The following is a 26,065-nucleotide window of genomic DNA, read 5'->3' as shown; positions in this document are numbered from 1 at the left end:
ATGCGTTGTTCTCGAGATATATCAAGATATTTAAAAGTTCCGAAGCCGCACCAACATAATAGAGATACAGACACACCGTGGCCCCTTTCTTTGAGATAACTCTGCACTATTGCGAGCTGCAAATGCCACTTCCAGCTTAGCTGTGCAGAAGAAGAACAACAAGAAGAAGAAATATCTCGAAATATGTCCGTCAGGCCCCTTCCCTTGAGATATATCTGCAAATATCTCGGAAACGAAGCGAGCTATGGCAAAATGTTAAGAGACCTTTTTTGTAGAGAATTAAGTTTCCTACTTTTTATGTTCTATGATATTTTTTGATCGGATGCGTAGTTCTCGAGATATATCAAGATATTTAAAAGTTCCGAAGCCGCACCAACATAATAGAGATACAGAAACACCGTGGCCCCTTTCTTTGAGATAACTCTGCACTATTGCGAGATGCAAATGCCACTTCCAGCTTAGCTGTGCAGAAGAAGAACAACAAGAAGAAGAAATATCTCGAAATATGTCCGTCAGGCCCCTTCCCTTGAGATAAATCTGCAAATATCTCGGAAACGAAGCGAGCTATGGCAAAATGTTAAGAGACCTTTTTTGTAGAGAATTATGTTTCCTACAATTTACGTTCTCTGATATTTTTTGATCAGAAGCGTAGTTTTCGAGATATATCGAGATATTTAACAGTTCCGAAGCCGCACCAACATAATAGAGATACAGAAACACCGTGGCCCCTTTCTTTGAGATAACTCTGCACTATTGCGACCTGCAAATGCCACTTCCAGCTTAGCTGTGCAGAAGAAGAACAACAAGAAGAAGAAATATCTCGAAATATGTCCGTCAGGCCCCTTCCCTTGAGATAAATATGCAAATATCTCGGAAACCAAACGAGCTATGGCAAAATGTTAAGAGACCTTTTTTGTAGAGAATTAAGTTTCCTACTTTTTATGTTCTATGATATTTTTTGATCAGATGCGTTGTTCTCGAGATATATCAAGATATTTAAAAGTTCCGAAGCCGCACCAACATAATAGAGATACAGAACCACCGTGGCCCCTTTCTTTGAGATAACTCTGCACTATTGCGAGCTGCAAATGCCACTTCCAGCTTAGCTGTGCAGAAGAAGAACAACAAGAAGAAGAAATATCTCGAAATATGTCCGTCAGGCCCCTTCCCTTGAGATAAATCTGCAAATATCTCGGAAACGAAGCGAGCTATGGCAAAATGTTAAGAGACCTTTTTTGTACAGAATTATCTTTCCTACAATTTACGTTCTCCGATATTTTTTGATCAGAAGCGTAGTTTTCGAGATATATCGAGCTATTTAAAAGTTCCGAAGCCGCACCAACATAATAGAGATACAGAAACACCGTGGCCCCTTTCTTTGAGATAACTCTGCACTATTGCGAGCTGTAAATGCCACTTCCAGCTTAGCTGTGCAGAAGAAGAACAACAAGAAGAAGAAACATCTCGAAATATGTCCGTCAGGCCCCTTCCCTTGAGATAAATCTGCAAATATCTCGGAAACGAAGCGAGCTATGGCAAAATGTTTAGAGACCTTTCTTGTAGAGAATTAAGTTTCCTACTTTTTATGTAGTATGATATTTTTTGATCAGATGCGTAGTTCTCGAGATATATCAAGATATTTAAAAGTTCCGAAGCCGCACCAACATAATAGAGATACAGAAACACCGTGGCCCCTTTCTTTGAGATAACTCTGCACTATTGCGCGCTGCAAATGCCACTTCCAGCTTAGCTGTGCCCAAGAAGGACAACAAGAAGAAGAAATATCTCGAAATATGTCCGTCAGGCCCCTTCCCTTGAGATAAATCTGCAAATATCTCGGAAACGAAGCGAGCTATGGCAAAATGTTAAGAGACGTTTTTTGTAGAGAATTAAGTTTCCTACTTTTTATGTTCTATGATATTTTTCGATCAGAAGCGTAGTTCTCGAGATATATCAAGATATTTAAAAGTTCCGAAGCCGCACCAACATAATAGAGATACAGAAACACCGTGGCCCCTTTCTTTGAGATAACTCTGCACTATTGCGAGCTGTAAATGCCACTTCCAGCTTAGCTGTGCAGAAGAAGAACAACAAGAAGAAGAAATATCTCGAAATATGTCCGTCAGGCCCCTTCCCTTGAGATATATCTGCAAATATCTCGGAAACGAAGCGAGCTATGGCAAAATGTTAAGAGACCTTTTTTGTAGAGAATTATGTTTCCTACAATTTATGTTCTATGATATTTTTTGATCAGAAGCGTAGTTTTCGAGATATATCGAGATATTTAAAAGTTCCGAAGCCGCACCAACATAATAGAGATACAGAAACACCGTGGCCCCTTTCTTTGAGATAACTCTGCACTAGTGCGAGCCGCAAATGCCACTTCCAGCTTAGCTGTGCAGAAGAAGAACAACAGGAAGAAGAAATATCTCGAAATATGTCCGTCAGGCCCCTTCCCTTGAGATAAATATGCAAATATCTCGGAAACGAAGCGAGCTATGGCAAAATGTTAAGAGACCTTTTTTGTAGAGAATTAAGTTTCCTACTTTTGATGTTCTATGATATTTTTTGATCAGATGCGTTGTTCTCGAGATATATCAAGATATTTAAAAGTTCCGAAGCCGCACCAACATAATAGAGATACAGAAACACCGTGGCCCCTTTCTTTGAGATAACTCTGCACTATTGCGACCTGCAAATGCCACTTCCAGCTTAGCTGTGCAGAAGAAGAACAACAAGAAGAAGAAATATCTCGAAATATGTCCGTCAGGCCCCTTCCCTTGAGATAAATCTGCAAATATCTCGGAAACGAAGCGAGCTATGGCAAAATGTTAAGCGACCTTTTTTGTAGAGAATTAAGTTTCCTACTTTTTATGTTCTACGATATTTTTTGATCAGATGCGTAGTTCTCGAGATATATCAAGATATTTAAAAGTTCCGAAGCCGCACCAACATAATAGAGATACAGAAACACCGTGGCCCCTTTCTTTGAGATAACTCTGCACTATTGCGAACTGCAAATGCCACTTCCAGCTTAGCTGTGCAGAAGAAGAACAACAAGAAGAAGAAATATCTCGAAATATGTCCGTCAGGCCCCTTCCCTTGAGATAAATCTGCAAATATCTCGGAAACGAAGCGAGCTATGGCAAAATGTTAAGAGACCTTTTTTGTACAGAATTATCTTTCCTACAATTTACGTTCTCTGATATTTTTTGATCAGAAGCGTAGTTTTCGAGATATATCGAGATATTTAAAAGTTCCGAAGCCGCACCAACATAATAGAGATACAGAAACACCGTGGCCCCTTTCTTCAAGATAAGTCTGCACTATTGCGAGCTGGAAATGCCACTTCCAGTTTAGCTGTGCAGCAGAAGAACAACAAGAAGAAGAAATATCTCGAAATATGTCCATCAGGACCCTTCCCTTGAGATAAATCTGCAAATATCTCGGAAACGAAGCGAGCTATGGCAAAATGTTAAGAGACCTTTTTTGTAGAGAATTAAGTTTCCTACTTTTTATGTTCTATGATATTTTTTGATCAGATGCGTAGTTCTCGAGATATATCAAGATATTTAAAAGTTCCGAAGCCGCACCAACATAATAGAGATACAGAAACACCGTGGCCCCTTTCTTTGAGATAACTCTGCACTACTGCGTGCTGCAAATGCCACTTCCAGCTTAGCTGTGCAGAAGAAGAACAACCAGAAGAAGAAATATCTCGAAATATGTCCGTCAGGCCCCTTCCCTTGAGATAAATATGCAAATATCTCGGAAACGAAACGAGCTATGGCAAAATGTTAAGAGACCTTTTTTGTAGAGAATTAAGTTTCCTACTTTTTATGTTCTATGATATTTTTTGATCAGATGCGTTGTTCTCGAGATATATCAAGATATTTAAAAGTTCCGAAGCCGCACCAACATAATAGAGATACAGACACACCGTGGCCCCTTTCTTTGAGATAACTCTGCACTATTGCGAGCTGCAAATGCCACTTCCAGCTTAGCTGTGCAGAAGAAGAACAACAAGAAGAAGAAATATCTCGAAATATGTCCGTCAGGCCCCTTCCCTTGAGATATATCTGCAAATATCTCGGAAACGAAGCGAGCTATGGCAAAATGTTAAGAGACCTTTTTTGTAGAGAATTAAGTTTCCTACTTTTTATGTTCTATGATATTTTTTGATCGGATGCGTAGTTCTCGAGATATATCAAGATATTTAAAAGTTCCGAAGCCGCACCAACATAATAGAGATACAGACACACCGTGGCCCCTTTCTTTGAGATAACTCTGCACTATTGCGAGCTGCAAATGCCACTTCCAGCTTAGCTGTGCAGAAGAAGAACAACAAGAAGAAGAAATATCTCGAAATATGTCCGTCAGGCCCCTTCCCTTGAGATATATCTGCAAATATCTCGGAAACGAAGCGAGCTATGGCAAAATGTTAAGAGACCTTTTTTGTAGAGAATTAAGTTTCCTACTTTTTATGTTCTATGATATTTTTTGATCGGATGCGTAGTTCTCGAGATATATCAAGATATTTAAAAGTTCCGAAGCCGCACCAACATAATAGAGATACAGAAACACCGTGGCCCCTTTCTTTGAGATAACTCTGCACTATTGCGCGCTGCAAATGCCACTTCCAGCTTAGTTGTGCAGAAGAAGAACCACAAGAAGAAGAAATATCTCGAAATATGCCCGTCAGGCCCCTTCCATTGAGATAAATCTGCAAATATCTCGGAAACGAAGCGAGCTATGGCAAAATGTTAAGAGACCTTTTTTGTAGAGAATTAAGTTTCCTACTTTTTATGTTCTATGATATTTTTTGATCAGATGCGTAGTTCTCGAGATATATCCAGATATTTAAAAGTTCCGAAGCGGCACCAAGGTAATAGAGATACAGAAACACCGTGGCCCCTTTCTTTGAGGTAACTCTGCACTATTGCGCGCTGCAAATGCCACTTCCAGCTTAGCTGTGCAGAAGAAGAACAACAAGAAGAAGAAATATCTCGAAATATGTCCGTCAGGCCCCTTCCCTTGAGATAAATCTGCAAATATCTCGGAAACGAAGCGAGCTATGGCAAAATGTTAAGAGACCTTTTTTGTAGAGAATTAAGTTTCCTACAATTTACGTTCTCCGATATTTTTTGATCAGAAGCGTAGTTTTCGAGATATATCGAGATATTTAAAAGTTCCGAAGCCGCACCAACATAATAGAGATACAGAAACACCGTGGCCCCTTTCTTTGAGATAACTCTGCACTATTGCGAGCTGTAAATGCCACTTCCAGCTTAGCTGTGCAGAAGAAGAACAACAAGAAGAAGAAATATCTCGAAATATGTCCGTCAGGCCCCTTCCCTTGAGATAAATCTGCAAATATCTCGGAAACGAAGCGAGCTATGGCAAAATGTTAAGAGACCTTTTTTGTAGAGAATTATGTTTCCTACAATTTATGTTCTATGATATTTTTTGATCAGAAGCGTAGTTTTCGAGATATATCGAGATATTTAAAAGTTCCGAAGCCGCACCAACATAATAGAGATACAGAAACACCGTGGCCCCTTTCTTTGAGATAACTCTGCACTAGTGCGAGCCGCAAATGCCACTTCCAGCTTAGCTGTGCAGAAGAAGAACAACAGGAAGAAGAAATATCTCGAAATATGTCCGTCAGGCCCCTTCCCTTGAGATAAATATGCAAATATCTCGGAAACGAAGCGAGCTATGGCAAAATGTGAAGAGACCTTTTTTGTAGAGAATTAAGTTTCCTACTTTTTATGTTCTATGATATTTTTTGATCAGATGCGTTGTTCTCGAGATATATCAAGATATTTAAAAGTTCCGAAGCCGCACCAACATAATAGAGATACAGAAACACCGTGGCCCCTTTCTTCAAGATAAGTCTGCACTATTGCGAGCTGGAAATGCCACTTCCAGTTTAGCTGTGCAGAAGAAGAACAACAAGAAGAAGAAATATCTCGAAATATGTCCATCAGGACCCTTCCCTTGAGATAAATCTGCAAATATCTCGGAAACGAAGCGAGCTATGGCAAAATGTTAAGAGACCTTTTTTGTAGAGAATTAAGTTTCCTACTTTTTATGTTCTATGATATTTTTTGATCAGATGCGTAGTTCTCGAGATATATCAAGATATTTAAAAGTTCCGAAGCCGCACCAACATAATAGAGATACAGAAACACCGTGGCCCCTTTCTTTGAGATAACTCTGCACTACTGCGTGCTGCAAATGCCACTTCCAGCTTAGCTGTGCAGAAGAAGAACAACAAGAAGAAGAAATATCTCGAAATATGTCCGTCAGACCCCTTCCCTTGAGATAAATCTGCAAATATCTCGGAAACGAAGCGAGCTATGGCAAAATGTTAAGAGACCTTTTTTGTAGAGAATTAAGTTTCCTACTTTTTATGTTCTATGATATTTTTTGATCAGATGCGTACTTCTCGAGATATATCCAGATATTTAAAAGTTCCGAAGCGGCACCAACATAATAGAGATACAGAAACAGCGTGGCCCCTTTCTTTGGGATAACTCTGCACTATTGCGAGCTGGAAATGCCACTTCCAGTTTAGCTGTGCAGAAGAAGAACAACAAGAAGAAGAAATATCTCGAAATATGTCCGTCAGGACCCCTCCCTTGAGATAAATCTGCAAATATCTCGGAAACGAAGCGAGCTATTGCAAAACGTTAAGAGACCTTTTTTGTAGAGAATTAGGTTTCCTACTTTTTATGTTCTATGATATTTTTTGATCAGATGCGTAGTTCTCGAGATATATCAAGATATTTAAAAGCTCCGAAGCTGCACCAACATAATAGAGGTACAGAAACACCGTGGCCCCTTTCTTTGAGATAACTCTGCACTAGTGCGAGCCGCAAATGCCACTTCCAGCTTAGCTGTGCAGAAGAAGAACAACAAGAAGAAGAAATATCTCGAAATATGTCCGTCAGGCCCCTTCCCTTGAGATATATCTGCAAATATCTCGGAAACGAAGCGAGCTATGGCAAAATGTTAAGAGACCTTTTTTGTAGAGAATTATGTTTCCTACAATTTATGTTCTATGATATTTTTTGATCAGAAGCGTAGTTTTCGAGATATATCGAGATATTTAAAAGTTCCGAAGCCGCACCAACATAATAGAGATACAGAAACACCGTGGCCCCTTTCTTTGAGATAACTCTGCACTAGTGCGAGCCGCAAATGCCACTTCCAGCTTAGCTGTGCAGAAGAAGAACAACAGGAAGAAGAAATATCTCGAAATATGTCCGTCAGGCCCCTTCCCTTGAGATAAATCTGCAAATATCTCGGAAACGAAGCGAGCTATGGCAAAATGTTAAGAGACCTTTTCTGTAGAGAATTAAGTTTTCTACTTTTTATGTTCCATGATATTTTTTGATCAGATGCGTAGTTCTCGAGATATATCAAGATATTTAAAAGTCCTGAAGCTGCACCAACTTAATAGAGATACAGAAACACCGTGGCCCCTTTCTTTGAGATAACTCTGCACTAGTGCGAGCCGCGAATGCCACTTCCAGCTTAGCTGTGCAGAAGAAGAACAACAAGAAGAAGAAATATCTGGAAATATGTCCGTTAGGCCCCTTCCCTTGAGATAAATCTGCAAATATCTCGGAAACGAAGCGAGCTATGGCAAAATGTTAAGAGACCTTTTTTGTAGAGAATTATGTTTCCTACTTTTTATGTTCTATGATATTTTTTGATCAGACGCGTAGTTCTCGAGATATATCAAGATATTTAAAAGTTCCGAAGCCGCACCAACATAATAGAGATACAGAAACACCGTGGCCCCTTTCTTTGAGATATCTCTGCACTATTGCGAGCTGCAAATGCCACTTCCAGCTTAGCTGCGCAGAAGAAGAACAACAAGAAGAAGAAATATCTCGAAATATGTCCGTCAGGCCCCTTCCCTTGAGATAAATCTGCAAATATCTCGGAAACGAAGCGAGCTATGGCAAAATCTTAAGAGACCTTTTTTGTAGAGAATTAAGTTTCCTACTTTTTATGTTCTATGATATTTTTTGATCAGATGCGTAGTTCTCGAGATATACCAAGATATTTAAAAGTTCCGAAGCCGCACCAACATAATAGAGATACAGAAACACCGTGGCCCCTTTCTTTGAGATAACTCTGCACTATTGCGAGCTGCAAATGCCACTTCCAGCTTAGCTGTGCAGAGGAAGAACAACAAGAAGAAGAAATATCTCGAAATATGTCCGTCAGGCCAGTTCCTTTGAGCTGAATCTGCAAATATCTCGGAAACGAAGCGAGCTATGGCAAAATGTTAAGAGACGTTTTTTGTAGAGAATTATGTTTCCTACAATTTATGTTCTATGATATTTTTTGATCAGAAGCGTAGTTTTCGAGATATATCGAGATATTTAAAAGTTCCGAAGCCGCACCAACATAATAGAGATACAGAAACACCGTGGCCCCTTTCTTTGAGATAACTCTGCACTATTGCGAGCTGCAAATGCCACTTCCAGCTTAGCTGTGCAGAGGAAGAACAACAAGAAGAAGAAATATCTCGAAATATGTCCGTCAGGCCAGTTCCTTTGAGCTGAATCTGCAAATATCTCGGAAACGAAGCGAGCTATGGCAAAATGTTAAGAGACCTTTTTTGTAGAGAATTAAGTTTCCTACTTTTTATGTTCTATGATATTTTTTGATCAGATGCGTAGTTCTCGAGATATATCAAGATATTTAAAAGTTCCGAAGCCGCACCAACATAATAGAGATACAGAAACACCGTGGCCCCTTTCTTTGAGATAACTCTGCACTACTGCGTGCTGCAAATGCCACTTCCAGCTTAGCTGTGCAGAAGAAGAACAACAAGAAGAAGAAATATCTCGAAATATGTCCGTCAGACCCCTTCCCTTGAGATAAATCTGCAAATATCTCGGAAACGAAGCGAGCTATGGCAAAATGTTAAGAGACCTTTTTTGTAGAGAATTAAGTTTCCTACTTTTTATGTTCTATGATATTTTTTGATCAGATGCGTACTTCTCGAGATATATCCAGATATTTAAAAGTTCCGAAGCGGCACCAACATAATAGAGATACAGAAACAGCGTGGCCCCTTTCTTTGGGATAACTCTGCACTATTGCGAGCTGGAAATGCCACTTCCAGTTTAGCTGTGCAGAAGAAGAACAACAAGAAGAAGAAATATCTCGAAATATGTCCGTCAGGACCCCTCCCTTGAGATAAATCTGCAAATATCTCGGAAACGAAGCGAGCTATTGCAAAACGTTAAGAGACCTTTTTTGTAGAGAATTAGGTTTCCTACTTTTTATGTTCTATGATATTTTTTGATCAGATGCGTAGTTCTCGAGATATATCAAGATATTTAAAAGCTCCGAAGCTGCACCAACATAATAGAGGTACAGAAACACCGTGGCCCCTTTCTTTGAGATAACTCTGCACTAGTGCGAGCCGCAAATGCCACTTCCAGCTTAGCTGTGCAGAAGAAGAACAACAAGAAGAAGAAATATCTCGAAATATGTCCGTCAGGCCCCTTCCCTTGAGATAAATCTGCAAATATCTCGGAAACGAAGCGAGCTATTGCAAAACGTTAAGAGACCTTTTTTGTAGAGAATTAGGTTTCCTACTTTTTATGTTGTATGATATTTTTTGATCAGATGCGTAGTTCTCGAGATATATCAAGATATTTAAAAGCTCCGAAGCTGCACCAACATAATAGAGGTACAGAAACACCGTGGCCCCTTTCTTTGAGATAACTCTGCACTAGTGCGAGCCGCAAATGCCACTTCCAGCTTAGCTGTGCAGAAGAAGAACAACAAGAAGCAGAAATATCTCGAAATATGTCCGTCAGGCCCCTTCCCTTGAGATAAATCTGCAAATATCTCGGAAACGAAGCGAGCTATGGCAAAATGTTAAGAGACCTTTTCTGTAGAGAATTAAGTTTTCTACTTTTTATGTTCCATGATATTTTTTGATCAGATGCGTAGTTCTCGAGATATATCAAGATATTTAAAAGTCCTGAAGCTGCACCAACTTAATAGAGATACAGAAACACCGTGGCCCCTTTCTTTGAGATAACTCTGCACTAGTGCGAGCCGCGAATGCCACTTCCAGCTTAGCTGTGCAGAAGAAGAACAACAAGAAGAAGAAATATCTGGAAATATGTCCGTTAGGCCCCTTCCCTTGAGATAAATCTGCAAATATCTCGGAAACGAAGCGAGCTATGGCAAAATGTTAAGAGACCTTTTTTGTAGAGAATTATGTTTCCTACTTTTTATGTTCTATGATATTTTTTGATCAGACGCGTAGTTCTCGAGATATATCAAGATATTTAAAAGTTCCGAAGCCGCACCAACATAATAGAGATACAGAAACACCGTGGCCCCTTTCTTTGAGATATCTCTGCACTATTGCGAGCTGCAAATGCCACTTCCAGCTTAGCTGCGCAGAAGAAGAACAACAAGAAGAAGAAATATCTCGAAATATGTCCGTCAGGCCCCTTCCCTTGAGATAAATCTGCAAATATCTCGGAAACGAAGCGAGCTATGGCAAAATCTTAAGAGACCTTTTTTGTAGAGAATTAAGTTTCCTACTTTTTATGTTCTATGATATTTTTTGATCAGATGCGTAGTTCTCGAGATATACCAAGATATTTAAAAGTTCCGAAGCCGCACCAACATAATAGAGATACAGAAACACCGTGGCCCCTTTCTTTGAGATAACTCTGCACTATTGCGAGCTGCAAATGCCACTTCCAGCTTAGCTGTGCAGAGGAAGAACAACAAGAAGAAGAAATATCTCGAAATATGTCCGTCAGGCCAGTTCCTTTGAGCTGAATCTGCAAATATCTCGGAAACGAAGCGAGCTATGGCAAAATGTTAAGAGACGTTTTTTGTAGAGAATTATGTTTCCTACAATTTATGTTCTATGATATTTTTTGATCAGAAGCGTAGTTTTCGAGATATATCGAGATATTTAAAAGTTCCGAAGCCGCACCAACATAATAGAGATACAGAAACACCGTGGCCCCTTTCTTTGAGATAACTCTGCACTATTGCGAGCTGCAAATGCCACTTCCAGCTTAGCTGTGCAGAGGAAGAACAACAAGAAGAAGAAATATCTCGAAATATGTCCGTCAGGCCAGTTCCTTTGAGCTGAATCTGCAAATATCTCGGAAACGAAGCGAGCTATGGCAAAATGTTAAGAGACCTTTTTTGTAGAGAATTAAGTTTCCTACTTTTTATGTTCTATGATATTTTTTGATCAGATGCGTAGTTCTCGAGATATACCAAGATATTTAAAAGTTCCGAAGCCGCACCAACATAATAGAGATACAGAAACACCGTGGCCCCTTTCTTTGAGATAACTCTGCACTATTGCGAGCTGCAAATGCCACTTCCAGCTTAGCTGTGCAGAGGAAGAACAACAAGAAGAAGAAATATCTCGAAATATGTCCGTCAGGCCAGTTCCTTTGAGCTGAATCTGCAAATATCTCGGAAACGAAGCGAGCTATGGCAAAATGTTAAGAGACGTTTTTTGTAGAGAATTATGTTTCCTACAATTTATGTTCTATGATATTTTTTGATCAGAAGCGTAGTTTTCGAGATATATCGAGATATTTAAAAGTTCCGAAGCCGCACCAACATAATAGAGATACAGAAACACCGTGGCCCCTTTCTTTGAGATAACTCTGCACTAGTGCGAGCCGCAAATGCCACTTCCAGCTTAGCTGTGCAGAAGAAGAACAACAAGAAGAAGAAATATCTCGAAATATGCCCGTCAGGCCCCTTCCATTGAGATAAATCTGCAAATATCTCGGAAACGAAGCGAGCTATGCCAAAATGTTAAGAGACCTTATTTGTAGAGAATTAAGTTTCCTACTTTTTATGTTCTATGATATTTTTTGATCAGATGCGTAGTTCTCGAGATATATCGAGATATTTAAAAGTTCCGAAGCCGCACCAACATAATAGAGATACAGAAACACCGTGGCCCCTTTCTTTGAGATAACTCTGCACAATTGCGAGCTGCAAATGCCACTTCCAGCTTAGCTGTGCAGAAGAAGAACAACAAGAAGAAGAAATATCTCGAAATATGTCCGTCAGGCCCCTTCCCTTGAGATAAATCGGCAAGTATCTCGGAAACGAAGCGAGCTATGGCAAAATGTTAAGAGACCTTTTCTGTAGAGAATTAAGTTTTCTACTTTTTATGTTCCATGATATTTTTTGATCAGATGCGTAGTTCTCGAGATATATCAAGATATTTAAAAGTTCCGAAGCCGCACCAACATAATAGAGATACAGAAACACCGTGGCCCCTTTCTTTGAGATAACTCTGCACTATTGCGAGCTGCAAATGCCACTTCCAGCTTAGCTGTGCAGAAGAAGAACAACAAGAAGAAGAAATATCTCGAAATATGTCCGTCAGGCCCCTTCCCTTGAGATAAATCTGCAAATATCTCGGAAACGAAGCGAGCTATGGCAAAATGTTAAGAGACCTCTTCTGTAGAGAATTAAGTTTTCTACTTTTTATGTTCCATGATATTTTTTGATCAGATGCGTAGTTCTCGAGATATATCAAGATATTTAAAAGTCCTGAAGCTGCACCAACTTAATAGAGATACAGAAACACCGTGGCCCCTTTCTTTGAGATAACTCTGCACTAGTGCGAGCCGCGAATGCCACTTCCAGCTTAGCTGTGCAGAAGAAGAACAACAAGAAGAAGAAATATCTGGAAATATGTCCGTTAGGCCCCTTCCCTTGAGATAAATCTGCAAATATCTCGGAAACGAAGCGAGCTATGGCAAAATGTTAAGAGACCTTTTTTGTAGAGAATTATGTTTCCTACTTTTTATGTTCTATGATATTTTTTGATCAGACGCGTAGTTCTCGAGATATATCAAGATATTTAAAAGTTCCGAAGCCGCACCAACATAATAGAGATACAGAAACACCGTGGCCCCTTTCTTTGAGATAACTCTGCACTATTGCGAGCTGCAAATGCCACTTCCAGCTTAGCTGTGCAGAAGAAGAACAACAAGAAGAAGAAATATCTCGAAATATGTCTGTCAGGCCCCTTCCCTTGAGATATATCTGCAAATATCTCGGAAACGAAGCGAGCTATGGCAAAATGTTGAGAGACCTTTTTTGTAGAGAATTAAGTTTCCTACTTTTTATGTTCTACGATATTTTTTGATCAGATGCGTAGTTCTCGAGATATATCAAGATATTTAAAAGTCCTGAAGCTGCACCAACTTAATAGAGATACAGAAACACCGTGGCCCCTTTCTTTGAGATAACTCTGCACTAGTGCGAGCCGCAAATGCCACTTCCAGCTTAGCTGTGCAGAAGAAGAACAACAAGAAGAAGAAATATCTGGAAATATGTCCGTTAGGCCCCTTCCCTTGAGATAAATCTGCAAATATCTCGGAAACGAAGCGAGCTATGGCAAAATGTTAAGAGACCTTTTTTGTAGCGAATTAAGTTTCCTACTTTTTATGTTCTATGATATTTTTTGATCAGATGCGTAGTTCTCGAGATATACCAAGATATTTAAAAGTTCCGAAGCCGCACAAACATAATAGAGATACAGAAACACCGTGGCCCCTTTCTTTGAGATAACTCTGCACTATTGCGAGCTGCAAATGCCACTTCCAGCTTAGCTGTGCAGAGGAAGAACAACAAGAAGAAGAAATATCTCGAAATATGTCCGTCAGGCCAGTTCCTTTGAGCTGAATCTGCAAATATCTCGGAAACGAAGCGAGCTATGGCAAAATGTTAAGAGACGTTTTTTGTAGAGAATTATGTTTCCTACAATTTATGTTCTATGATATTTTTTGATCAGAAGCGTAGTTTTCGAGATATATCGAGATATTTAAAAGTTCCGAAGCCGCACCAACATAATAGAGATACAGAAACAGCGTGGCCCCTTTCTTTGGGATAACTCTGCACTATTGCGAGCTGGAAATGCCACTTCCAGTTTAGCTGTGCAGAAGAAGAACAACAAGAAGAAGAAATATCACGAAATATGTCCGTCAGGACCCCTCCCTTGAGATAAATCTGCAAATATCTCGGAAACGAAGCGAGCTATTGCAAAACGTTAAGAGACCTTTTTTGTAGAGAATTAGGTTTCGTACTTTTTATGTTCTATGATATTTTTTGATCAGATGCGTAGTTCTCGAGATATACCAAGATATTTAAAAGTACCGAAGCCGCACAAACATAATAGAGATACAGAAACACCGTGGCCCCTTTCTTTGAGATAACTCTGCACTATTGCGAGCTGCAAATGCCACTTCCAGCTTAGCTGTGCAGAGGAAGAACAACAAGAAGAAGAAATATCTCGAAATATGTCCGTCAGGCCAGTTCCTTTGAGCTGAATCTGCAAATATCTCGGAAACGAAGCGAGCTATGGCTAAATGTTAAGAGACGTTTTTTGTAGAGAATTATGTTTCCTACAATTTATGTTCTATGATATTTTTTGATCAGAAGCGTAGTTTTCGAGATATATCGAGATATTTAAAAGTTCCGAAGCCGCACCAACATAATAGAGATACAGAAACACCGTGGCCCCTTTCTTTGAGATAACTCTGCACTAGTGCGAGCCGCAAATGCCACTTCCAGCTTAGCTGTGCAGAAGAAGAACAACAAGAAGAAGAAATATCTCGAAATATGTCCGTCAGGCCCCTTCCCTTGAGATAAATATGCAAATATCTCGGAAACGAAGCGAGCTATGGCAAAATGTTAAGAGACCTTTTTTGTAGAGAATTAAGTTTCCTACTTTTTATGTTCTATGATATTTTTTGATCAGATGCGTTGTTCTTGAGATATATCAAGATATTTAAAAGTTCCGAAGCCGCACCAACATAATAGAGATACAGAAACACCGTGGCCCCTTTCTTTGAGATAACTCTGCACTATTGCGAGCTGCAAATGCCACTTCCAGCTTAGCTGTGCAGAAGAAGAACAACAAGAAGAAGAAATATCTCGAAATATGTCTGTCAGGCCCCTTGCCTTGAGATATATCTGCAAATATCTCGGAAACGAAGCGAGCTATGGCAAAATGTTGAGAGACCTTTTTTGTAGAGAATTAAGTTTCCTACTTTTTATGTTCTATGATATTTTTTGATCAGACGCGTAGTTCTCGAGATATATCAAGATATTTAAAAGTTCCGAAGCCGCACCAACTTAATAGAGATACAGAAACACCGTGGCCCCTTTCTTTGAGATAACTCTGCACTAGTGCGAGCCGCGAATGCCACTTCCAGCTTAGCTGTGCAGAAGAAGAACAACTAGAAGAAGAAATATCTGGAAATATGTCCGTTAGGCCCCTTCCCTTGAGATAAATCTGCAAATATCTCGGAAACGAAGCGAGCTATGGCAAAATGTTAAGAGACCTTTTTTGTAGAGAATTATGTTTCCTACTTTTTATGTTCTATGATATTTTTTGATCAGAAGCGTAGTTTTCGAGATATATCGAGATATTTAAAAGTTCCGAAGCCGCACCAACATAATAGAGATACAGAAACACCGTGGCCCCTTTCTTTGAGATAACTCTGCACTATTGCGAGCTGCAAATGCCACTTCCAGCTTAGCTGTGCAGAGGAAGAACAACAAGAAGAAGAAATATCTCGAAATATGTCCGTCAGGCCAGTTCCTTTGAGCTGAATCTGCAAATATCTCGGAAACGAAGCGAGCTATGGCAAAATGTTAAGAGACCTTTTTTGTAGAGAATTAAGTTTCCTACTTTTTATGTTCTATGATATTTTTTGATCAGATGCGTAGTTCTCGAGATATACCAAGATATTTAAAAGTTCCGAAGCCGCACCAACATAATAGAGATACAGAAACACCGTGGCCCCTTTCTTTGAGATAACTCTGCACTATTGCGAGCTGCAAATGCCACTTCCAGCTTAGCTGTGCAGAGGAAGAACAACAAGAAGAAGAAATATCTCGAAATATGTCCGTCAGGCCAGTTCCTTTGAGCTGAATCTGCAAATATCTCGGAAACGAAGCGAGCTATGGCAAAATGTTAAGAGACGTTTTTTGTAGAGAATTATGTTTCCTACAATTTATGTTCTATGATATTTTTTGATCAGAAGCGTAGTTTTCGAGATATATCGAGATATTTAAAAGTTCCGAAGCCGCACCAACATAATAGAGATACAGAAACACCGTGGCCCCTTTCTTTGAGATAACTCTGCACTAGTGCGAGCCGCAAATGCCACTTCCAGCTTAGCTGTGCAGAAGAAGAACAACAAGAAGAAGAAATATCTCGAAATATGCCCGTCAGGCCCCTTCCATTGAGATAAATCTGCAAATATCTCGGAAACGAAGCGAGCTATGCCAAAATGTTAAGAGACCTTATTTGTAGAGAATTAAGTTTCCTACTTTTTATGTTCTATGATATTTTTTGATCAGATGCGTAGTTCTCGAGATATATCGAGATATTTAAAAGTTCCGAAGCCGCACCAACATAATAGAGATACAGAAACACCGTGGCCCCTTTCTTTGAGATAACTCTGCACAATTGCGAGCTGCAAATGCCACTTCCAGCTTAGCTGTGCAGAAGAAGAACAACAAGAAGAAGAAATATCTCGAAATATGTCCGTCAGGCCCCTTCCCTTGAGATAAATCGGCAAGTATCTCGGAAACGAAGCGAGCTATGGCAAAATGTTAAGAGACCTTTTCTGTAGAGAATTAAGTTTTCTACTTTTTATGTTCCATGATATTTTTTGATCAGATGCGTAGTTCTCGAGATATATCAAGATATTTAAAAGTTCCGAAGCCGCACCAACATAATAGAGATACAGAAACACCGTGGCCCCTTTCTTTGAGATAACTCTGCACTATTGCGAGCTGCAAATGCCACTTCCAGCTTAGCTGTGCAGAAGAAGAACAACAAGAAGAAGAAATATCTCGAAATATGTCCGTCAGGCCCCTTCCCTTGAGATAAATCTGCAAATATCTCGGAAACGAAGCGAGCTATGGCAAAATGTTAAGAGACCTCTTCTGTAGAGAATTAAGTTTTCTACTTTTTATGTTCCATGATATTTTTTGATCAGATGCGTAGTTCTCGAGATATATCAAGATATTTAAAAGTCCTGAAGCTGCACCAACTTAATAGAGATACAGAAACACCGTGGCCCCTTTCTTTGAGATAACTCTGCACTAGTGCGAGCCGCGAATGCCACTTCCAGCTTAGCTGTGCAGAAGAAGAACAACAAGAAGAAGAAATATCTGGAAATATGTCCGTTAGGCCCCTTCCCTTGAGATAAATCTGCAAATATCTCGGAAACGAAGCGAGCTATGGCAAAATGTTAAGAGACCTTTTTTGTAGAGAATCATGTTTCCTACTTTTTATGTTCTATGATATTTTTTGATCAGACGCGTAGTTCTCGAGATATATCAAGATATTTAAAAGTTCCGAAGCCGCACCAACATAATAGAGATACAGAAACACCGTGGCCCCTTTCTTTGAGATAACTCTGCACTATTGCGAGCTGCAAATGCCACTTCCAGCTTAGCTGTGCAGAAGAAGAACAACAAGAAGAAGAAATATCTCGAAATATGTCTGTCAGGCCCCTTCCCTTGAGATATATCTGCAAATATCTCGGAAACGAAGCGAGCTATGGCAAAATGTTGAGAGACCTTTTTTGTAGAGAATTAAGTTTCCTACTTTTTATGTTCTACGATATTTTTTGATCAGATGCGTAGTTCTCGAGATATATCAAGATATTTAAAAGTCCTGAAGCTGCACCAACTTAATAGAGATACAGAAACACCGTGGCCCCTTTCTTTGAGATAACTCTGCACTAGTGCGAGCCGCAAATGCCACTTCCAGCTTAGCTGTGCAGAAGAAGAACAACAAGAAGAAGAAATATCTGGAAATATGTCCGTTAGGCCCCTTCCCTTGAGATAAATCTGCAAATATCTCGGAAACGAAGCGAGCTATGGCAAAATGTTAAGAGACCTTTTTTGTAGCGAATTAAGTTTCCTACTTTTTATGTTCTATGATATTTTTTGATCAGATGCGTAGTTCTCGAGATATACCAAGATATTTAAAAGTTCCGAAGCCGCACAAACATAATAGAGATACAGAAACACCGTGGCCCCTTTCTTTGAGATAACTCTGCACTATTGCGAGCTGCAAATGCCACTTCCAGCTTAGCTGTGCAGAGGAAGAACAACAAGAAGAAGAAATATCTCGAAATATGTCCGTCAGGCCAGTTCCTTTGAGCTGAATCTGCAAATATCTCGGAAACGAAGCGAGCTATGGCAAAATGTTAAGAGACGTTTTTTGTAGAGAAATTATGTTTCCTACAATTTATGTTCTATGATATTTTTTGATCAGAAGCGTAGTTTTCGAGATATATCGAGATATTTAAAAGTTCCGAAGCCGCACCAACATAATAGAGATACAGAAACAGCGTGGCCCCTTTCTTTGGGATAACTCTGCACTATTGCGAGCTGGAAATGCCACTTCCAGTTTAGCTGTGCAGAAGAAGAACAACAAGAAGAAGAAATATCACGAAATATGTCCGTCAGGACCCCTCCCTTGAGATAAATCTGCAAATATCTCGGAAACGAAGCGAGCTATTGCAAAACGTTAAGAGACCTTTTTTGTAGAGAATTAGGTTTCGTACTTTTTATGTTCTATGATATTTTTTGATCAGATGCGTAGTTCTCGAGATATACCAAGATATATAAAAGTTCCGAAGCCGCACAAACATAATAGAGATACAGAAACACCGTGGCCCCTTTCTTTGAGATAACTCTGCACTATTGCGAGCTGCAAATGCCACTTCCAGCTTAGCTGTGCAGAGGAAGAACAACAAGAAGAAGAAATATCTCGAAATATGTCCGTCAGGCCAGTTCCTTTGAGCTGAATCTGCAAATATCTCGGAAACGAAGCGAGCTATGGCAAAATGTTAAGAGACGTTTTTTGTAGAGAATTATGTTTCCTACAATTTATGTTCTATGATATTTTTTGATCAGAAGCGTAGTTTTCGAGATATATCGAGATATTTAAAAGTTCCGAAGCCGCACCAACATAATAGAGATACAGAAACACCGTGGCCCCTTTCTTTGAGATAACTCTGCACTAGTGCGAGCCGCAAATGCCACTTCCAGCTTAGCTGTGCAGAAGAAGAACAACAAGAAGAAGAAATATCTCGAAATATGTCCGTCAGGCCCCTTCCCTTGAGATAAATATGCAAATATCTCGGAAACGAAGCGAGCTATGGCAAAATGTTAAGAGACCTTTTTTGTAGAGAATTAAGTTTCCTACTTTTTATGTTCTATGATATTTTTTGATCAGATGCGTTGTTCTCGAGATATATCAAGATATTTAAAAGTTCCGAAGCCGCACCAACATAATAGAGATACAGAAACACCGTGGCCCCTTTCTTTGAGATAACTCTGCACTATTGCGAGCTGCAAATGCCACTTCCAGCTTAGCTGTGCAGCAGAAGAACAACAAGAAGAAGAAATATCTCGAAATATGTCTGTCAGGCCCCTTGCCTTGAGATATATCTGCAAATATCTCGGAAACGAAGCGAGCTATGGCAAAATATTGAGAGACCTTTTTTGTAGAGAATTAAGTTTCCTACTTTTTATGTTCTACGATATTTTTTGATCAGATGCGTAGTTCTCGAGATATATCAAGATATTTAAAAGTCCTGAAGCTGCACCAACTTAATAGAGATACAGAAACACCGTGGCCCCTTTCTTTGAGATAACTCTGCACTAGTGCGAGCCGCAAATGCCACTTCCAGCTTAGCTGTGCAGAAGAAGAACAACAAGAAGAAGAAATATCTGGAAATATGTCCGTTAGGCCCCTTCCCTTGAGATAAATCTGCAAATATCTCGGAAACGAAGCGAGCTATGGCAAAATGTTAAGAGACCTTTTTTGTAGCGAATTAAGTTTCCTACTTTTTATGTTCTATGATATTTTTTGATCAGATGCGTAGTTCTCGAGATATACCAAGATATTTAAAAGTTCCGAAGCCGCACAAACATAATAGAGATACAGAAACACCGTGGCCCCTTTCTTTGAGATAACTCTGCACTATTGCGAGCTGCAAATGCCACTTCCAGCTTAGCTGTGCAGAGGAAGAACAACAAGAAGAAGAAATATCTCGAAATATGTCCGTCAGGCCAGTTCCTTTGAGCTGAATCTGCAAATATCTCGGAAACGAAGCGAGCTATGGCAAAATGTTAAGAGACGTTTTTTGTAGAGAATTATGTTTCCTACAATTTATGTTCTACGATATTTTTTGATCAGAAGCGTAGTTTTCGAGATATATCGAGATATTTAAAAGTTCCGAAGCCGCACCAACATAATAGAGATACAGAAACACCGTGGCCCCTTTCTTTGAGATAACTCTGCACTAGTGCGAGCCGCAAATGCCACTTCCAGCTTAGCTGTGCAGAAGAAGAACAACAAGAAGAAGAAATATCTCGAAATATGTCCGTCAGGCCAGTTCCTTTGAGCTGAATCTGCAAATATCTCGGAAACGAAGCGAGCTATGGCAAAATGTTAAGAGACGTTTTTTGTAGAGAATTATGTTTCCTACAATTTATGTTCTATGATATTTTTTGATCAGAAGCGTAGTTCTCGAGATATATCGAGATATTTAAAAGTTCCGAAGCCGCACCAACATAATAGAGATACAGAAACACCGTGGCCCCTTTCTTTGAGATAACTCTGCACTAGTGCGAGCCGCAAATGCCACTTCCAGCTTAGCTGTGCAGAAGAAGAACAACAAGAAGAAGAAATATCTCGAAATATGTCCGTCAGGCCCCTTCCCTTGAGATAAATCTGCAAATATCTCGGAAACCAACCGAGCTATGGCAAAATGTTAAGAGACCTTATTTGTAGAGAATTAAGTTTCCTACTTTTTATGTTCTACGATATTTTTTGATCAGATGCGTAGTTCTCGAGATATATCAAGATATTTAAAAGTTCCGAAGCCGCACCAACATAATAGAGATACAGAAACACCGTGGCCCCTTTCTTTGAGATAACTCTGCACAATTGCGAGCTGCAAATGCCACTTCCAGCTTAGCTGTGCAGAAAAAGAACAACAAGAAGAAGAAAAATCTCGAAATATGTCCGTCAGGCCCCTTCCCTTGAGATAAATCGGCAAGTATCTCGGAAACGAAGCGAGCTATGGCAAAATGTTAAGAGACCTTTTCTGTAGAGAATTAAGTTTTCTACTTTTTATGTTCCATGATATTTTTTGATCAGATGCGTAGTTCTCGAGATATATCAAGATATTTAAAAGTTCCGAAGCCGCACCAACATAATAGAGATACAGAAACACCGTGGCCCCTTTCTTTGCGATAACTCTGCACTATTGCGAGCTGCAAATGCCACTTCCAGCTTAGCTGTGCAGAAGAAGAACAACAAGAAGAAGAAATATCTCGAAATATGTCCGTCAGGCCCCTTCCCTTGAGATAAATCTGCAAATATCTCGGAAACGAAGCGAGCTATGCCAAAATGTTAAGAGACCTTTTTTGTAGAGAATTAAGTTTCCTACTTTTTATGTTCTATGATATTTTTTGATCAGATGCGTAGTTCTCGAGATATACCAAGATATTTAAAAGTTCCGAAGCCGCACAAACATAATAGAGATACAGAAACACCGTGGCCCCTTTCTTTGAGATAACTCTGCACTATTGCGAGCTGCAAATGCCACTTCCAGCTTAGCTGTGCAGAGGAAGAACAACAAGAAGAAGAAATATCTCGAAATATGTCCGTCAGGCCAGTTCCTTTGAGCTGAATCTGCAAATATCTCGGAAACGAAGCGAGCTATGGCAAAATGTTAAGAGACATTTTTTGTAGAGAATTATGTTTCCTACAATTTATGTTCTATGATATTTTTTGATCAGAAGCGTAGTTTTCGAGATATATCGAGATATTTAAAAGTTCCGAAGCCGCACCAACATAATAGAGATACAGAAACACCGTGGCCCCTTTCTTTGAGATAACTCTGCACTAGTGCGAGCCGCAAATGCCACTTCCAGCTTAGCTGTGCAGAAGAAGAACAACAAGAAGAAGAAATATCTCGAAATATGTCCGTCAGGCCCCTTCCCTTGAGATAAATATGCAAATATCTCGGAAACGAAGCGAGCTATGGCAAAATGTTAAGAGACCTTTTTTGTAGAGAATTAAGTTTCCTACTTTTTATGTTCTATGATATTTTTTGATCAGATGCGTTGTTCTCGAGATATATCAAGATATTTAAAAGTTCCAAAGCCGCACCAACATAATAGAGATACAGAAACACCGTGGCCCCTTTCTTTGAGATAACTCTGCACTATTGCGAGCTGCAAATGCCACTTCCAGCTTAGCTGTGCAGAAGAAGAACAACAAGAAGAAGAAATATCTCGAAATATGTCTGTCAGGCCCCTTCCCTTGAGATATATCTGCAAATATCTCGGAAACGAAGCGAGCTATGGCAAAATGTTGAGAGACCTTTTTTGTAGAGAATTAAGTTTCCTACTTTTTATGTTCTATGATATTTTTTGATCGGATGCGTAGTTCTCGAGATATATCAAGATATTTAAAAGTTCCGAAGCAGCACCAACATAATAGAGATACAGAAACACCGTGGCCCCTTTCTTTGAGGTAACTCTGCACTATTGCGAGCTGCAAATGCCACTTCCAGCTTAGCTGTGCAGAAGAAGAACAACAAGAAGAAGAAATATCTCGAAATATGTCCGTCAGACCCCTTCCCTTGAGATAAATCTGCAAATATCTCGGAAACCAAGCGAGCTATGGCAAAATGTTAAGAGACCTTATTTGTAGAGAATTAAGTTTCCTACTTTTTATGTTCTACGATATTTTTTGATCAGATGCGTAGTTCTCGAGATATATCAAGATATTTAAAAGTTCCGAAGCCGCACCAACATAATAGAGATACAGAAACACCGTGGCCCCTTTCTTTGAGATAACTCTGCACTATTGCGAACTGCAAATGCCACTTCCAGCTTAGCTGTGCAGAAGAAGAACAACAAGAAGAAGAAATATCTCGAAATATGTCCGTCAGGCCCCTTCCCTTGAGATAAATCTGCAAATATCTCGGAAACGAAGCGAGCTATGGCCAAATGTTAAGAGACCTTTTTTGTACAGAATTATCTTTCCTACAATTTACGTTCTCTGATATTTTTTGATCAGAAGCGTAGTTTTCGAGATATATCGAGATATTTAAAAGTTCCGAAGCCGCACCAACATAATAGAGATACAGAAACAGCGTGGCCCCTTTCTTTGGGATAACTCTGCACTATTGCGAGCTGGAAATGCCACTTCCAGTTTAGCTGTGCAGAAGAAGAACAACAAGAAGAAGAAATATCACGAAATATGTCCGTCAGGACCCCTCCCTTGAGATAAATCTGCAAATATCTCGGAAACGAAGCGAGCTATTGCAAAACGTTAAGAGACCTTTTTTGTAGAGAATTAGGTTTCCTACTTTTTATGTTCTATGATATTTTTTGATCAGATGCGTAGTTCTCGAGATATATCAAGATATTTAAAAGCTCCGAAGCTGCACCAACATAATAGAGGTACAGAAACACCGTGGCCCCTTCCTTTGAGATAACTCTGCACTAGTGCGAGCCGCAAATGCCACTTCCAGCTTAGCTGTGCAGAAGAAGAACAACAAGAAGAAGAAATATCTCGAAATATGTCCGTCAGGCCCCTTCCCTTGAGATAAATCTGCAAATATCTCGGAAACGAAGCGAGCTACGGCAAAATGTTCAGAGACCTTTTTTGTAGAAAATTAGGTTTCCTACTTTTTATGTTCTATGATATTTTTTGATCAGATGCGTAGTTCTCGAGATATATCGAGATATTTAAAAGTTCCGAAGCCGCACCAACATAATAGAGATACAGAAACACCGTGGCCCCTTTCTTTGAGATAACTCTGCACAATTGCGAGCTGCAAATGCCACTTCCAGCTTAGCTGTGCAGAAAAAGAACAACAAGAAGAAGAAAAATCTCGAAATATGTCCGTCAGGCCCCTTCCCTTGAGATAAATCGGCAAGTATCTCGGAAACGAAGCGAGCTATGGCAAAATGTTAAGAGACCTTTTCTGTAGAGAATTAAGTTTTCTACTTTTTATGTTCCATGATATTTTTTGATCAGATGCGTAGTTCTCGAGATATATCAAGATATTTAAAAGTTCCGAAGCCGCACCAACATAATAGAGATACAGAAACACCGTGGCCCCTTTCTTTGCGATAACTCTGCACTATTGCGAGCTGCAAATGCCACTTCCAGCTTAGCTGTGCAGAAGAAGAACAACAAGAAGAAGAAATATCTCGAAATATGTCCGTCAGGCCCCTTCCCTTGAGATAAATCTGCAAATATCTCGGAAACGAAGCGAGCTATGCCAAAATGTTAAGAGACCTTTTTTGTAGAGAATTAAGTTTCCTACTTTTTATGTTCTATGATATTTTTTGATCAGATGCGTAGTTCTCGAGATATACCAAGATATTTAAAAGTTCCGAAGCCGCACAAACATAATAGAGATACAGAAACACCGTGGCCCCTTTCTTTGAGATAACTCTGCACTATTGCGAGCTGCAAATGCCACTTCCAGCTTAGCTGTGCAGAGGAAGAACAACAAGAAGAAGAAATATCTCGAAATATGTCCGTCAGGCCAGTTCCTTTGAGCTGAATCTGCAAATATCTCGGAAACGAAGCGAGCTATGGCAAAATGTTAAGATACGTTTTTTGTAGAGAATTATGTTTCCTACAATTTATGTTCTATGATATTTTTTGATCAGAAGCGTAGTTTTCGAGATATATCGAGATATTTAAAAGTTCCGAAGCCGCACCAACATGATAGAGATACAGAAACACCGTGGCCCCTTTCTTTGAGATAACTCTGCACTAGTGCGAGCCGCAAATGCCACTTCCAGCTTAGCTGTGCAGAAGAAGAACAACAAGAAGAAGAAATATCTCGAAATATGTCCGTCAGGCCCCTTCCCTTGAGATATATCTGCAAATATCTCGGAAACGAAGCGAGCTATGGCAAAATGTTAAGAGACCTTTTCTGTAGAGAATTAAGTTTTCTACTTTTTAGGTTCTATGATATTTTTTGATCAGAAGCGTAGTTTTCGAGATATATCGAGATATTTAAAAGTTCCGAAGCCGCACCAACATAATAGAGATACAGAAACACCGTGGCCCCTTTCATTGAGATAACTCTGCACTAGTGCGAGCCGCATATGCCACTTCCAGCTTAGCTGTGCAGAAGAAGAACAACAAGAAGAAGAAATATCTCGAAATATGTCCGTCAGGCCCCTTCCCTTGAGATAAATCTGCAAATATCTCGGAAACGAAGAGAGCTATGGCAAAATGTTAAGAGACCTTTTTGGTAGAGAATTAAGTTTCCTACTTTTCATGTTCTATGATATTTTTTGATCAGATGCGTAGTTCTCGAGATATATCAAGATATTTAAAAGTTCCGAAGCCGCACCAACATAATAGAGATACAGAAACACCGTGGCCCCTTTCTTTGAGATAACTCTGCACTATTGCGAGCTGCAAATGCCACTTCCAGCTTAGCTGTGCAGAAGAAGAACAACAAGAAGAAGAAATATCTCGAAATATGTCCGTCAGGCCCCTTCCCTTGAGATATATCTGCAAATATCTCGGAAACGAAGCGAGCTATGGCAAAATGTTAAGAGACCTTTTTTGTAGAGAATTATGTTTCCTACAATTTAGGTTCTATGATATTTTTTGATCAGAAGCGTAGTTTTCGAGATATATCGAGATATTTAAAAGTTCCGAAGCCGCACCAACATAATAGAGATACAGAAACACCGTGGCCCCTTTCTTTGAGATAACTCTGCACTAGTGCGAGCCGCAAATGCCACTTCCAGCTTAGCTGTGCAGAAGAAGAACAACAAGAAGAAGAAATATCTCGAAATATGTCCGTCAGGCCCCTTCCCTTGAGATAAATATGCAAATATCTCGGAAACGAAGCGAGCTATGGCAAAATGTTAAGAGACCTTTTTTGTAGAGAATTATGTTTCTTACTTTTTATGTTCT

This window comes from Osmia lignaria, unplaced genomic scaffold, assembly GCF_051020975.1.
Source record: "Osmia lignaria lignaria isolate PbOS001 unplaced genomic scaffold, iyOsmLign1 scaffold0002, whole genome shotgun sequence".
NCBI lineage: Eukaryota > Metazoa > Arthropoda > Insecta > Hymenoptera > Megachilidae > Osmia > Osmia lignaria.
The sequence above is the reverse complement of the archived record's forward strand: the minus strand, read 5'-3'. Positions refer to the sequence as shown.